Genomic DNA, 13,055 nt, shown 5'->3' on the forward strand with positions numbered 1-13,055 from the left:
ACTCCATACTCCAACTCCATCCTCCATACTCCATTCCAATCTCCAGTTCCCGTCCCCTTGCCAGCCGCAGACAAACTTATGTCAGCGCAAATATTTGAACTCAGTCAGGGACTGTCGTACTCATACACTCGAAAAAAATAATATTAGTATAATAGGAGGTTTAAAAAATGTCTCATATATAAAAGTTTTTTATAAAAGCATTTTTATGAAGCCCAGATAATATAAAAAAATTGTTCTATAATATTTTTGCTTAAAATAAATTAAAATGTATACTAGTTCGCATTTATCACACCAAGATATACCGAATATACCAGTATATTTTGGTATTTTAGGTATTTTTCCTAGACTGATTTGTTGATCTCTTCAAGGGTTATATAATCTTAGGAACTTTTAATTTTAGGAATGAGTATATTTTTTAAGAACAAAATATTTTTAAAACTTATAAAGTCTAATAATAGGGAAAAATCCATATGGCAAAAATATTTGTAAAGTAAATATCATCTGATAATGATTTTCTCACAGTGCAGTCGCCGGAGAAGTTAGAGACCGTTGTAGAATCGTCAACAAAAGCCAAGCAAATATTTAGAAAACGCAGAGAGCTCAAAGCACGGCGTGTGGCTAATTGACAAGCTACCAGGCTACCAGATATACTATATGTACATATATAGGCAGACCTCCCCACTTCCGCCCCGAAAAGGGTTCGGCTCGGTGTTAAAAATGCTAGATAATTAATTTTAATGACACACTTACGACCTGCGACTTGCGACTGCCGGCGAATGCCACTTGATTTATGGGCTGGGCCAGAGATTTTCGTTTGGTTTTCAGTTTTTCGGTGGTGTTATTTTTTTTCGGGGCCATGTAAATTTCAGTTCGACGATTACAAAATGCCCATCCAGCTCAATCAAATGCGACTTAAAGCGATGCATAAAACCGCTCATTAGCCGGACCCCAAGCTGCTGTGTTATCCGAGAAAGGTGAGTCCAGTAATTAAGTTCAAATTTGATAAGTGGCCCTCAAACACTCTCACACTCCCCGAATAACCCGAGTACCCCCAATCCCCAAGTCCCCAAATCACCAAAATCCCCGATACCGGGAGACAATGAAATCGTCAGTATCGGTATCTGTATCCGTATCTTTGTCGCAGTCGCAGTCGCGTTCGCTCGAAATTAACTGCCTGGGAGAGTTTCCAATAAAAACATTTTTAGGCCGCTTAACTTTCGACTCGAATTAGTCATTTTGGCCAAGAAGAAAGCATTGATTTTGACAGGGAAAGCTGGTGGTACGAAAAAACAAGGATATGAAAAGTGACTACAGAAAGTACAAAAGCTAAATTAATTTACTATATCATTAATTATTTGTACTTGGGAAAAAAAAGATAATATTTCTTAGCACTCTGATGCAAAAATGGAATCAAAAACGACATATAATATATGATATTACGGAATGCATATTGATATGTATGATATTATAAGAAAACATTAAATGATTTCAATACTCTTCACATCATTATAAGTATCATATATATCATAATTTTAACCTTGCATTTTAAATAGACCTGAGCTCCTCCAGTCGACTGGGTTGAGTTATGTTTTTTTCTGGCTTTCAGAAATCGTCATTTGAATGGCGACTGCTTCCGGTTCTCGAGCCAAGTTGACACAGTGCTATGCCAGCGAGTTATGAATGCAAGCCCTTTGATATCTCCCCAATCCACAACGCGTAGGAATCGTCGGTTGGTCATCTCTAATTAACTGCCGCAGAGACGGAGTCGAATATTTTTGTTTTCCCTGGACCTCCAGGGTGTATTTCTGTTCCTGGTTTTCTGGCCAGGAGCTGAAGCAGATTTGGCCCGGCTTAGGAGCTCAGCATTGGCCAGCCAGAGAGCTGCTGCATCGAAGTCCGTTGATAAATGGTCGGAAAGCGTTCGCTTTGGCCACTGCCTTCTGCCATTGCCCAAAAACAAACCAAAACATTCCGAATCCAAATCCGAGCAGACCAAAGCCAACGCAAACCAACCAAAAGCCAATCCAGCGTTACGGTTTTGACTTGCTCGGGAGATGGGAGTTTATGCGGGGGTCTTATGACATCTAAACTTTTGAAATTGATCGATAACCGATAATAAAGTAACCGTGTGATCACGTTTATTGTCATCACTAGAAAAGTAATCGTTATCTTAAAAATCGATTTTGTAATTAAAACAATCGATCCTACTTGTTGTCATTCCCTCTCATTCATGATAAAATCATCAATAAGTCATTAATTTTTAAAAAATACCATATGTAACTTTTTTTAACATTTGATGTATCTGACTTCTTGGAACAAAAGATAGGGAATCATAAAAAAAGAATAATTTTAATGATATGAAGAACGTGGTAAGAAAGGTATCAGCCATTAAGTGGAGCATAGATTTTTTATTGATTTCACAATATTTAAAGAGCCAATCAAGAAATGACTTTGCAGAATGGACCTCGCATAAACCGAGTAACTGTTGATGGGTTTTTTATCCCCCCATTTTTCGGGGGGCCTTGGGGGCTGGGGTTTTTCCTTGTCCATGTCCTGGCTGAGAGTTTTCAATTTTCCTCACTCGACCCCGCTCGTCTGCTGGTCGTTGTCGACATTTCATCGTTTTATGATTGATTGCGTTCGCCTCGCAGTGATTTTCGGTAACCGAAAATTGTGAATTGAATTCGTGGTGGCAGAGGGAAATGGGTTGAGGGGTGGGGAAATGGGAAAGTGGGGATTTCCCCGGAAAAAGGGGGACTTTCAATGGCTGTTGCCTGTTGGTGCGATTGCGGTTGCGGTTGCTGCTCCTGCGTTTTTCCACTGCAATTTGACAATTTCATCGCAAAATTGTTTTGGTGTTTGTGGCCGTGTTGTGCTCTGTGTTTTTGTGATTTATCAAAAGTGGTCGCTTTACACACAAAAACCAGAAGAACAAAAAATCAAACAAATGAAAACAAAACATTCTTGTTTGGTAATTAATAATTGAAATTTTTGCGAACAGAACAAAGCGAAATGATTGTTCGCCGGCCAAGCGAGTGATTCACAAGAAGCCGGGCAATTATGTCATCTCAATCTCATCTCGTCTATCTCAGCCGTCTAGTCTTTGTATTCCGTCCAAGTATTCTGGTTAACCCAATTTCGCCACTCTTTGAACTACTCCCAAGTACATTTATATACGTATAGATATAAAGTGCAGGGCGGGTATTTATAAACATTTTCATCGTAAACGCCCCAAAACAGTCGTAAACAGCCAGAGCCACTTTCATAAATTGTTCGCACCGACTTCGCTGGAAGCGTCTAAGAAAATACCAGGAAAATCGCCCATCCTCATCCACATGGCCCAAAACATCCAAACAACTATGGCCCCGGGCAAAAATCCCCTTTCCCGCGATCCTAACTTAATTATAATAAGCCTTATCGGTCGTAGTAATTAACTTGTAGGGTTCTGCAGTTAAATACATTTTTCGTCTGTCACCTAGTCCATCTTAAAACTTCATTTCGCTAACGATCAAAAGTCCACTCTTTGGAGAATTTGCCTTCAGAAGAATGGTCGCCGTGGGACTTTCTTTTGAAATTTAGTTACTATGGGGTGTATTGTGTAAGCTTCAGTTTGAAGACCAGTAAATAATTGCTTTGGAATTGATACAAGCACTTAAGATCTTTGTGAATTGGCGAATTGGTCAATCCCTTAGGTGAAATTTGTAAAAACTTAAATAATATAATAATATTTAAATAAGGATATTGTACTGTTTCATACTGAAGAGAAAGAACGATGAAAGTAAATATATAATAATTATGTGTCAAAGAAAATAAATCGTTTTTAGCACAATGGATTATAAATATTTAAAGATTCATATAATGGAAAAAAATTTAACTATAGAGAGTGCCTTAAAAGAACTTGGTTGCAAGTAGCTGAAATGTGTTCAAATAAAAAATCCTAAGCTTAAAAATATATTTTTTATGTCACCAAAATAATAATAATTTAATAGAAAATATACTCGTAAGTCCAATAAATTAGTAAACATTTTTTTTGGTGAAGGTATTCTTTTTCCCACTTTTTAACGCTTTTTTACTAGAACTATCCCATAAATACCCCATTAATTATGACAAAATTATTAAAAACTACTTGAACAACCCACGACCGTTTCCATTCAGATTCGGACAATAGAACAAGAGTAATGGACTAAAGTTGGCCATGTTCCGTGGCCCACGCCCATTTCCATCTCCATTTCCATTCCCATTTTCCATTTTCCATCCCATTTCCATATCCATCTAATCCGCTCCACTGCATTGCCGCCCCCTCGAGGCTTTTTGGGGAAAACTTGCAAGCATTTTTCTCTTGGCGCTTCCTTTGCAAAACTGCAATTAAGGCGACTGCAGCTTTTGTTTTCGGTGTCGTTTTGCGTGCCGCAGCTGCAACATTTTCCTTGTCAACGGCGGCGGCGATTACAAATTGTTTGCTGCCTGCGGCCAAATAAATAAATACAATAAAAATATAAAAAAACCACGAGAATACACAAAAAACATCGCAGAGAAATGCATGCTTATAAATACATTTTTAGTTCGGCAGTGCCGGAGAAACCAACTTGTTTTTCCTTTTTTTTTCAGCTGCATTCAGAGTTTTGCTCTCTAATTAACGCCGGGCGAATTAACATATAAATATATACTTCAGAAAATGGGGGGAGGGGGGATCCAGGCGATATCCTGCCGCTAATAAAAAACAATGTTCATGGCCCACACAGGCGGCGGAGGAGGGGTCGTTGGTAATGGGAATCTGAATGGGAATAGGAATTTATGTTTGGTTTTTCGTCGAACTGAGCATTCGGAAAAATGTTCATCTCTGTTTGTTTTTTTGTTCTTTGGTTTTTCGTATTTAAATCAAGGCCCCAAATTATTTCAATTCTCTGTGTTCTCTTCCTTTCCCAAATATTCGAATACCAATGCCAACTCCAATTCCGAATTCGGTTTTCAATTTTCGTTGGGCATTTTCTACGTTTTCCCAAATTGATGCTGAGGACGCCGAGGAAAAACAATAAACAAATTTCCAAAATGTTTGTGTGTGCTCGGCTTCGATTCGATGGGATGTGTATAGGGTATATGTATGTATAGGGTGGGTTAAATAAACGACTCGTTAAGACACATAAATAAAACGCACCAGTTTCCTAATTAAGTCGCCCGTCCAAAAAACACGCACACTCATTGGCCTGAAAAGTGGGCCCAAAATAAAAACAAAATAAGTTAAGTGAGCGGAGATTCTAGATGAAAGCAGGCACTATCCGCTATAGAGAGTGATCTATAATATTGCCAATGCTCCATCAAGGTTTCACTTTGTGTATTTTATGCTTGTACTTTGCGCTTGTATTTTAAAACATTTTAAGGCTGCATCTAAAATACTGCTGTTAGTTTATATTTATAAAATAAAATCTCTAAAGTAGTACAAACAAAATATTCGGTTTATTCTGTAGGTTAAATTAATTTTATATTACGATGACTTGATATATATTTTATAAAACTTAAACAACGCTTCTCTATGGGTATTTTACGTTTGGACTATGTACTCATATTTTAAAATATTTTAAAACTGCATCAAAAATACTGTTGTTAATTTAAATTTGTATTATCATGTCTGATATTAACTTAGTTATGTAAATAAATTTTAAATTTCATTATAGTTTAGGTAAAACTTTGAACTTCCTTATCAATTTTAATGATTTATCTGTTGATATGGTTTACATTTGTAATATCATTTCTGATATAATGCAACGTTCAATATAATATTCTAAATAATATTTTGTAATATGATATTCTAAATAATATTTTTAAATAAAAATCGTTACATTAATACATTTATCAACTTCAGGTCTAAGTATTCAAAACTTCAATTCACCCTTGAAAGAATACACAAACTGCTTCCTAATTAAACCAATGACCTCATATTTATTACCAAATTCCCCATGCACCAACCTCAACAAATAATTATTATGCTGCATAATTGTTAATTACCAAAATATGAAATCAATTATACATCCTAACACAATTCTCTCCTCGTTGCAGGCCTCATTAATTAGTTTGGACAACTTGAGATCGCAGACAAAGCAAACTCAATTGAGTTGAAGTTGCTGGTGTTGAAATGGGCATGTATCTGTATCTGGTGGGTGTGCATCCGTGTGTGTGTGTGTATCTGGCAGATAAACAAAACAGCAGCTAGATCAACAACACTTGCAGGTGAGGTGAAAGGTCTCCGCTGCCGCCCGCCCGCTGATCGCCCGTACCGCTCATTCTCTAGATCTCGTACTTCGTACCGCTCATGATCATCCTCGTCCTCATCCTCGTCCCGCCCATCATCGTACCGCTTAAGTGCCGCATTGTTGCTGGCTGCCGGGTTTTGATCTTTGTTTTGATTGGGATTCGGATTTCGGATTCAGATTCAGACTCGTGTGCGGATCGGAACGGGGAATTGGGATTTTTACACTTAGAGAAAAGAGTCTCAATATAGCTTTCAAAATAACCTATTTGTAAGTCTATTTAAATATATTAGATATATCTATGCAAGTAGAATATATATCACTGGCACAGAAAAGTCTTTAAAAATCTTTATTGAACTATGGCCTTATGACACTAACATGTTTTATTTAAAATAGACATGGCTACCTTAACATAAAAAATATTATATTTTGTATAAAAAACAAGAGGTATACTATATGTTGCCATGACTTTTTTAAATAAATAAAAAAATTTTTATTTTTAAAGATGAAATTCAGGCAAGTGTCATAAGGCCTTGGTATTTGATTTACATATTTCGTGATCAATTTAAAATTCTTTAAAGTGAATGTTGAATACTGAATTGTTGAATACTACGAATAATATTTAATCTTATTTTATAATATTCTAAATATGTAATATATACATGATCTAATTCGATATAAGGTTTTGAATAAATAGGTTGTTCCTTTTTTTCGATGATAAGATACACCTGATAGGGCGAAACAATCACTTAGAGCGGTAAAAATATTATTATAGTGTTTAAAATGACCCATTATATGCTGGCCAACTTAGTTATAGCCCAACTTTTTTCCAAGTGCCTGTGGTGTCTGTTCTGTGGATCAAAGTGGTGCTGGTTGGGTTTAGAGTTCGGGACTGGTGGTGCTCGTTTTGTGGTGTTGAAATGTCAGCCAGCACTTGCCGCACATGGCCTCCAATTGCGGCAATATGTTTTGTTTAACATTTTCTCGCCTTTTTCGGGGGCCTTGCAGTTGCATTTGTTGCATTTGTTTCATTTGCATTTTGTTTGTTTATCTTTGGGAGCTGCACGTGTGTGTTTCGGTTTTCATTTTCGTTCGTTTTCCCTTCTGTGTGTGGGAAATCGTGGACTCTGTGCCCATGGGCCACGCCTTAATTACCATTTGCCGGGGGCTAATTCGTATAAATGATTTTTAAATGCGCAAAAATGCCCAGGCTACTGATTCCCAATAGAGTTGTAGATTGCATTTAATTAAGCAGAAAACTCCGTCACTTTAACCCTTTTTCTTGTTGTTCTTGTGGTGTGAATGTCAATTAAAAATCGTATCTCCCCGCCCTGTGACATTGTAGATGTATCTCCAAGATGGTCTATCTACGATGTCCGAACAAATTCCCCAGAAACCTTCCATGAAATGCGATGCGTCCGAAAGGTCAAAGATGCTGCCTGCCTGCCACCAACGAAACATAAATCAGCTCCTCGTCCACAGAAGAGCAGAAGAGTTGCAAAGTAGGATGAGGGGCACGAGTTCGGGTCGAACTCTGGCGGAATTTTCAATGTCACATGCAGTTACTTGCAGATTTCTCGGTTCCTTCTTTTTTATTCTCCGATTACTGACACTTGTTGCCCTTTTGGGGAGCACTCAAGAGGCCCCAGAGAACAGCGGTTTTCTATCTGACTGGGGCTTACCCGACTATGTGATAAGTCAAGCAGTCTTGGGAATATTTTTTTATCAATTATTTGATTTCATTGAATTATAGTCTTAAGTACACTTCTGAAGGTCATAAGAATATTACAAAATCGTAAAAAATAAAATAACTTCCGGTTAAGTTGGGGTTAAATAAATTATACTATTTTTATGGCACTATTTCAAAAATTCATGTTCCTATTCTTTTGCCATTTACCAAGCTGCAACGTTAAGATATAAACTGAATTAAGTGGATAAGGAAATAGTGAAAGTTAAAATAACGTCCGGTTAAGTTGATAATGAACTTTTATGGAAGTATATCAAAAATGCATGCTCTTATTTTGAAAGCCACTATCTTAAACTGTTAACTGTATTAAGTAGATTCGAAATTTTTGAAACATCACATAAAGTCTGGTTAAGTGGGGGTTAAATTTATATAGCAGGATTGTTATAGGACTCTTACAAAAGTTCGTATGCCTTCTTTTATTTTCCCAGCTGCAATCTTAAACTGCAAAATAAAGTCACCTGAATAATAAAAGACAATCTCATAAACCTATGACTTGGCACTTTTGGTCCCAAAGATGATTCTCTACTATCATTTCAGTAAAAAAGGTCACCTTCAATTTCCCGGAGCGCTCCGATTGCAAGTTATTCCGCAACTGTTGTGAGAGCATTCGGGTTTTCCCCAGAAATCCAGCAATTCACTTTTTAAGTAGTTTCTCCACCTTTTTTTATTGTAGTTTTTGGCAATTCGTCATGGTCAGGACCTGAGATCGGAGTACGTGTAAAATCTCCAGCTGGGCGGCCTGGGTTCAGAAACTTAAATCCTTTTGTGTCCCATTCCGCACTGGGATGGCTCTTCTTTCGGTTTTCAGTTTTTAGTGCTCAGTGTTCAGTTTTCGTTCTGTTTGCCATTTATGGCACTTAAGCAAATTAATAATAAGATGCCACCAGAGGCCCGAGTCGCACAATGCCACTGGATTTTTGGATATGACAATGAGCTGGAAATGGGAATTGGGAATGGGAATGCGAATGGTAAGAGCGGTACGTATGTACATATGTATGTACGCCTGGCCATCATGAGATAAACTAGCATAAAAACAGGGGGCGTGTCGGCCGCCTCAGATTCGTTTTCATGGATTTTAATCTTGGTACCCCTCGGTTTTTGCCACATTTCGGCATTTCGGAACCGGGTCTCGAAGAGGGGGTGCCTGAGAGCCGTGCATTGTGCATTTATTGTCCGTCTGGCGAGTTTTGAGGCTTCGATTTGGTCAATTGTTCAATGAGTTTTCCGAGCAGCAGCTGCTCTGCTCTTGCCATGTTGCACATTTTGGACCCAACTCCCAGGCCCTTCATCTGCACTCGAAATAAAAATTGGCAAGTTAAATTTGAATGGAAATTTAAAAAAATTCCTATTTTTTCTAAACATAACAGGGCACATTAGAAATCAAGTGCTTAAACTTGAAAAAACTATACTTCAATTTTAATATTAAATGCAACGATAGACAAAAAAAATTTTTTTAAGGTCACACCTACAAGTGCTACACCTTCTATTATTGAATTTTTTTTCTTAATGAAATTAAAAATTAAAATAAAAGGGGAAAGCTTAATTAATAATAACTGATGCACCTACACACAAGTTTACATACACTGAAATTTTAAAACTTTTAAAATTTGTTAAATTTGTAATATTTTTTAAAATGTTCAAAGGATTTCTGGTATGTTTTTCCATGAGTTTGACAAATTTGAATCACTACTAAACATTTTTCTCAACATTTTTTTCTGAACATATAAAACTTTTGAGTATATATTTTTCCCAGTGTCATGGAAGGAAAATGCATGCAAAACTATGTATGAAGGCCAGGCAGAGGAGCCACGTCCCTCGTGCAGCCTTTGCATTTATTTACATTTGTCGATGAACATGGACAGTGGGCCCTTGGACAGACGGACAGAAAGGCAGACGGTTGCGATGCATTCAAATTCGCATTCACATTCACATTCGCATTGACATTCATTCATTCATTTGCCGTCGAGGGAAGGGGGAAGCGAGATGGGTTTTCCCGACTGGCAAGCCTTTTCTTCTGGGTTTTCGGAAATCGGAAATCGCCGTCCAAAAAGGGAACTAACAGGTGTGCAAACGGTGGTCGAAATGGAAATGGGACTGTTTTATTATGAACTCGGGGTGCAGGACAAGAGGTATTCGAGTTGGAATGGGATGGGGATCTATGGTAGCAAATGCCGACTGCTGCTAATCAATTAGTGACAACATAAATCGATTTCCATTGAGAGCTATTAAGCCATAAAAGTGGAAGCCATGGATGCACCTGGAAATCGGACAGATGCCGAAGTGAATCGGGGATTTAACAACTAACAGGGATGCAGATTACGTATTTAAGGTCTACAAATACAGATATTTTGTTTGTTTAATATTAAAGTATAAGGAAATACCTATTTAAATCCAAGTTCAGATATTATATCAACACTATATCAGTTATTTCCATTCCGGTTTCTAGATGTTATAGATATATTTAAATCCGCTGACTCTGCATATATTTCGCTTCACCAAAAGTAATCCTGACAAAGTCATTTTCATTTCACAACTTCTAATCTTTCCTGCACTATCTCATCTTATTTTAAGCTAGATGTCTCATTATCATCACATTTCTTTTACTAATACTTTCCCAATTCTAATGAACCTGTTCGCCTTGTAGAGGGATATCTCTAGTCCCATCTCTAGTCCAGCCCATAATAAACATTCTGTTGTCGGGCAGTCTGAATCAGAGACGCACATGTACATTTATGCAGGCCATTAAACCGAGTCAGTGATTGGGATTATTTGTGTTCAGAAGGTAGTGATAAAATGATTGGATCCTTGGGAATACCAAAGTACTAGTCTGAATCGGATGAGAAATGCACGGTATTCATGTGGATTATGGGTTTCTCACACGATAGTTGATCACTGGGCCGCTTCCCATAGAAATCCGGCCAGATGATTATCCAGATGCCCCTACTTCCAGGCCAAGTCAAGTTAAGTCAAGTCGGGCTGTGTAGTCGCAGTTTGACAAAACGGTTACCCGATAGCTACCATTATTTGGCAGTGCCATTCACCTGAGTGCCGCATAAAGTATATTGTCAATGGGACGGGGATATAGATACAGATGCAGATGCAGATGCAGATTTAGATTCAGATGCAGGGAGAGGACAAGTCGTGAAAGTAACATGAACGGGGCCAGCCAAAAGCAAATCACAATGGGCCAAAACAATGATAATAAGTAAAATGTGCAAGACTTTTCCCGCGACAAGCGCGATATGCACTGAGAAAAATGCAGATCACTCCATCAAATCAAATGCTAGATTAATGTGATGCAAAGAAAAGTTTTTGGAAACCCATCGGAAAAGGTCGGAATAAAGTTATGGTATTTTTTGGTATTTAACTCGTTTAACCATTTTAAAATTTATTACAAAATTCGAACCAGTAAAGCCACAGGTTCTATATTTTTACCAAATATTCTTTCTGTAGTGCTTTGTAGTGCTATATCTATGCTATGAATGGATTCTTGGCTCATCCTACAAAAAGTTGAAACCTTTATATTTACTGTTATTACACATTTCGTACTTCTATTGAACTCCTTTTTGGTTTTCTGTGTGATCATGATTCCGGCCAGCCAGCCCAGCCGAATCTTTATTAATATTTGTACATATATTTATCTGGTTTTTGGGTTTTTCTGTTTTCCAGAAACGCTCGAGGTCAAAGAGATAAACGGAAGCTGATCCGCGCTCCAATTGAACCTTAGGACAACGACTGCCGTCGGCAGACAATGCAATTTGCATATTAAGACAATGGTATCTATACATCTCCCAAGCTCTTCCAAATGTATCTTCTGCCTTTTCTGGCTATCAATGCTATTTTTTGTGCCATTTTTTTTTTTGATGATGGGGTTCTTGGTTTCGTTTTAAGAGAGAGATAGATAGAGCAAGCCAAAAGTTAATTGCTGGGGGAAGAAATTAACACTTGACTGGGGCGACGAAACCAACTTGGGTCCTCGATATCCGGGTGCCGGGGAGGTCGTAAAAAAAAAAAGAAAAGGAGAAAGAACCAACGAAACAGAAGCCAGTGCAAAGTTATAGGCCAACAAGTGCAGATAATATTTATGGGCAAGACAAAGCCGCAACACAAGATGGCCATGTACGAGTATCTGCCTCCCTTTACAGCCAGTTTTGTGGTCACTCGTTCTGTTCGCCTACTATCTTATGCCATTCTACTTTATGGGACATTTTGCTATTTCATAAAGCAAGCCTAGAGGATTGGATGGGATGGTATGGTATGGTATGGTATGGGATAGGGTCTGGGCAATGTGGTCCTGGTTCCTACAACATCCTGGGTGTCCTGGCTGTGTGTTTATTAAATGCTATTCACAAAAGGCAGGCAGCAGGCGGCCTAAAAAACAAACAAACAAAAAAGATCTTGCACTGCCCCTTAACGACTTTTGATTGCCGTTCTTTTGTCTATACCCTATCTTGAGGTTTTGGAAATGAAATCATCAGAAATACGGGGGGAATACATATAGTATAAGCCAAAAATATATAATCAGCTTAAAGATGGTATGATATAATATTAAAAACAATATGTTTTTTTCATATTTTGATTTAAGGTTTGTTTAAAGGTTATAATTCTATAATTTTTACAGAGTATTCTTCTTAACGACTTAGGGTTTTTCCCTGAAATTCTTTTTTTTCAGCCATTTTTTGTTCTTGGCTATCTCCCTCAACTTTTTGTGTGTCACATTTATCGCACTTTATAATTAAAAGATGAACACAGCGAGAGGAAATATATGAAAAACGAGCTGCTTTTTGGCCAGGGGATGGGATACCCCCTTCTGTAGCCATTTATTGCCAAGTCCCTGGACGCCGTCTTATCAGTTGGCTAAATAATGATAACAATAAACAAAAGTCGGGGCATTGTTGTAAACGGTTTCTCAGCTGCCAGCTTCTTGGGGTTCCCCGTCCTCTACCTCCACTCTGTTCTCTTAATAAATTACATATTTATGCATCTTCACTTGACTTTTTCCAGCGACCGAGTCCCCCGCTAGTTGGCATAATTGTTGGCCCCACGCGATGCGATGCGACTCG

General features: G+C 37.9%; 1 protein-coding gene across 4 annotated transcripts in view; it reads right to left on the minus strand.

Annotated features, from left to right (window-relative positions):
* NetA (Netrin-A) overlaps positions 1-13,055 on the minus strand; it is a 52,442-nt gene that overhangs the window by 22,256 nt on the left and 17,131 nt on the right. The window lies entirely within an intron of this gene.

Source organism: Drosophila suzukii, chromosome X (assembly GCF_043229965.1).
Source record: "Drosophila suzukii chromosome X, CBGP_Dsuzu_IsoJpt1.0, whole genome shotgun sequence".
In the NCBI taxonomy this organism is placed as follows: domain Eukaryota; kingdom Metazoa; phylum Arthropoda; class Insecta; order Diptera; family Drosophilidae; genus Drosophila; species Drosophila suzukii.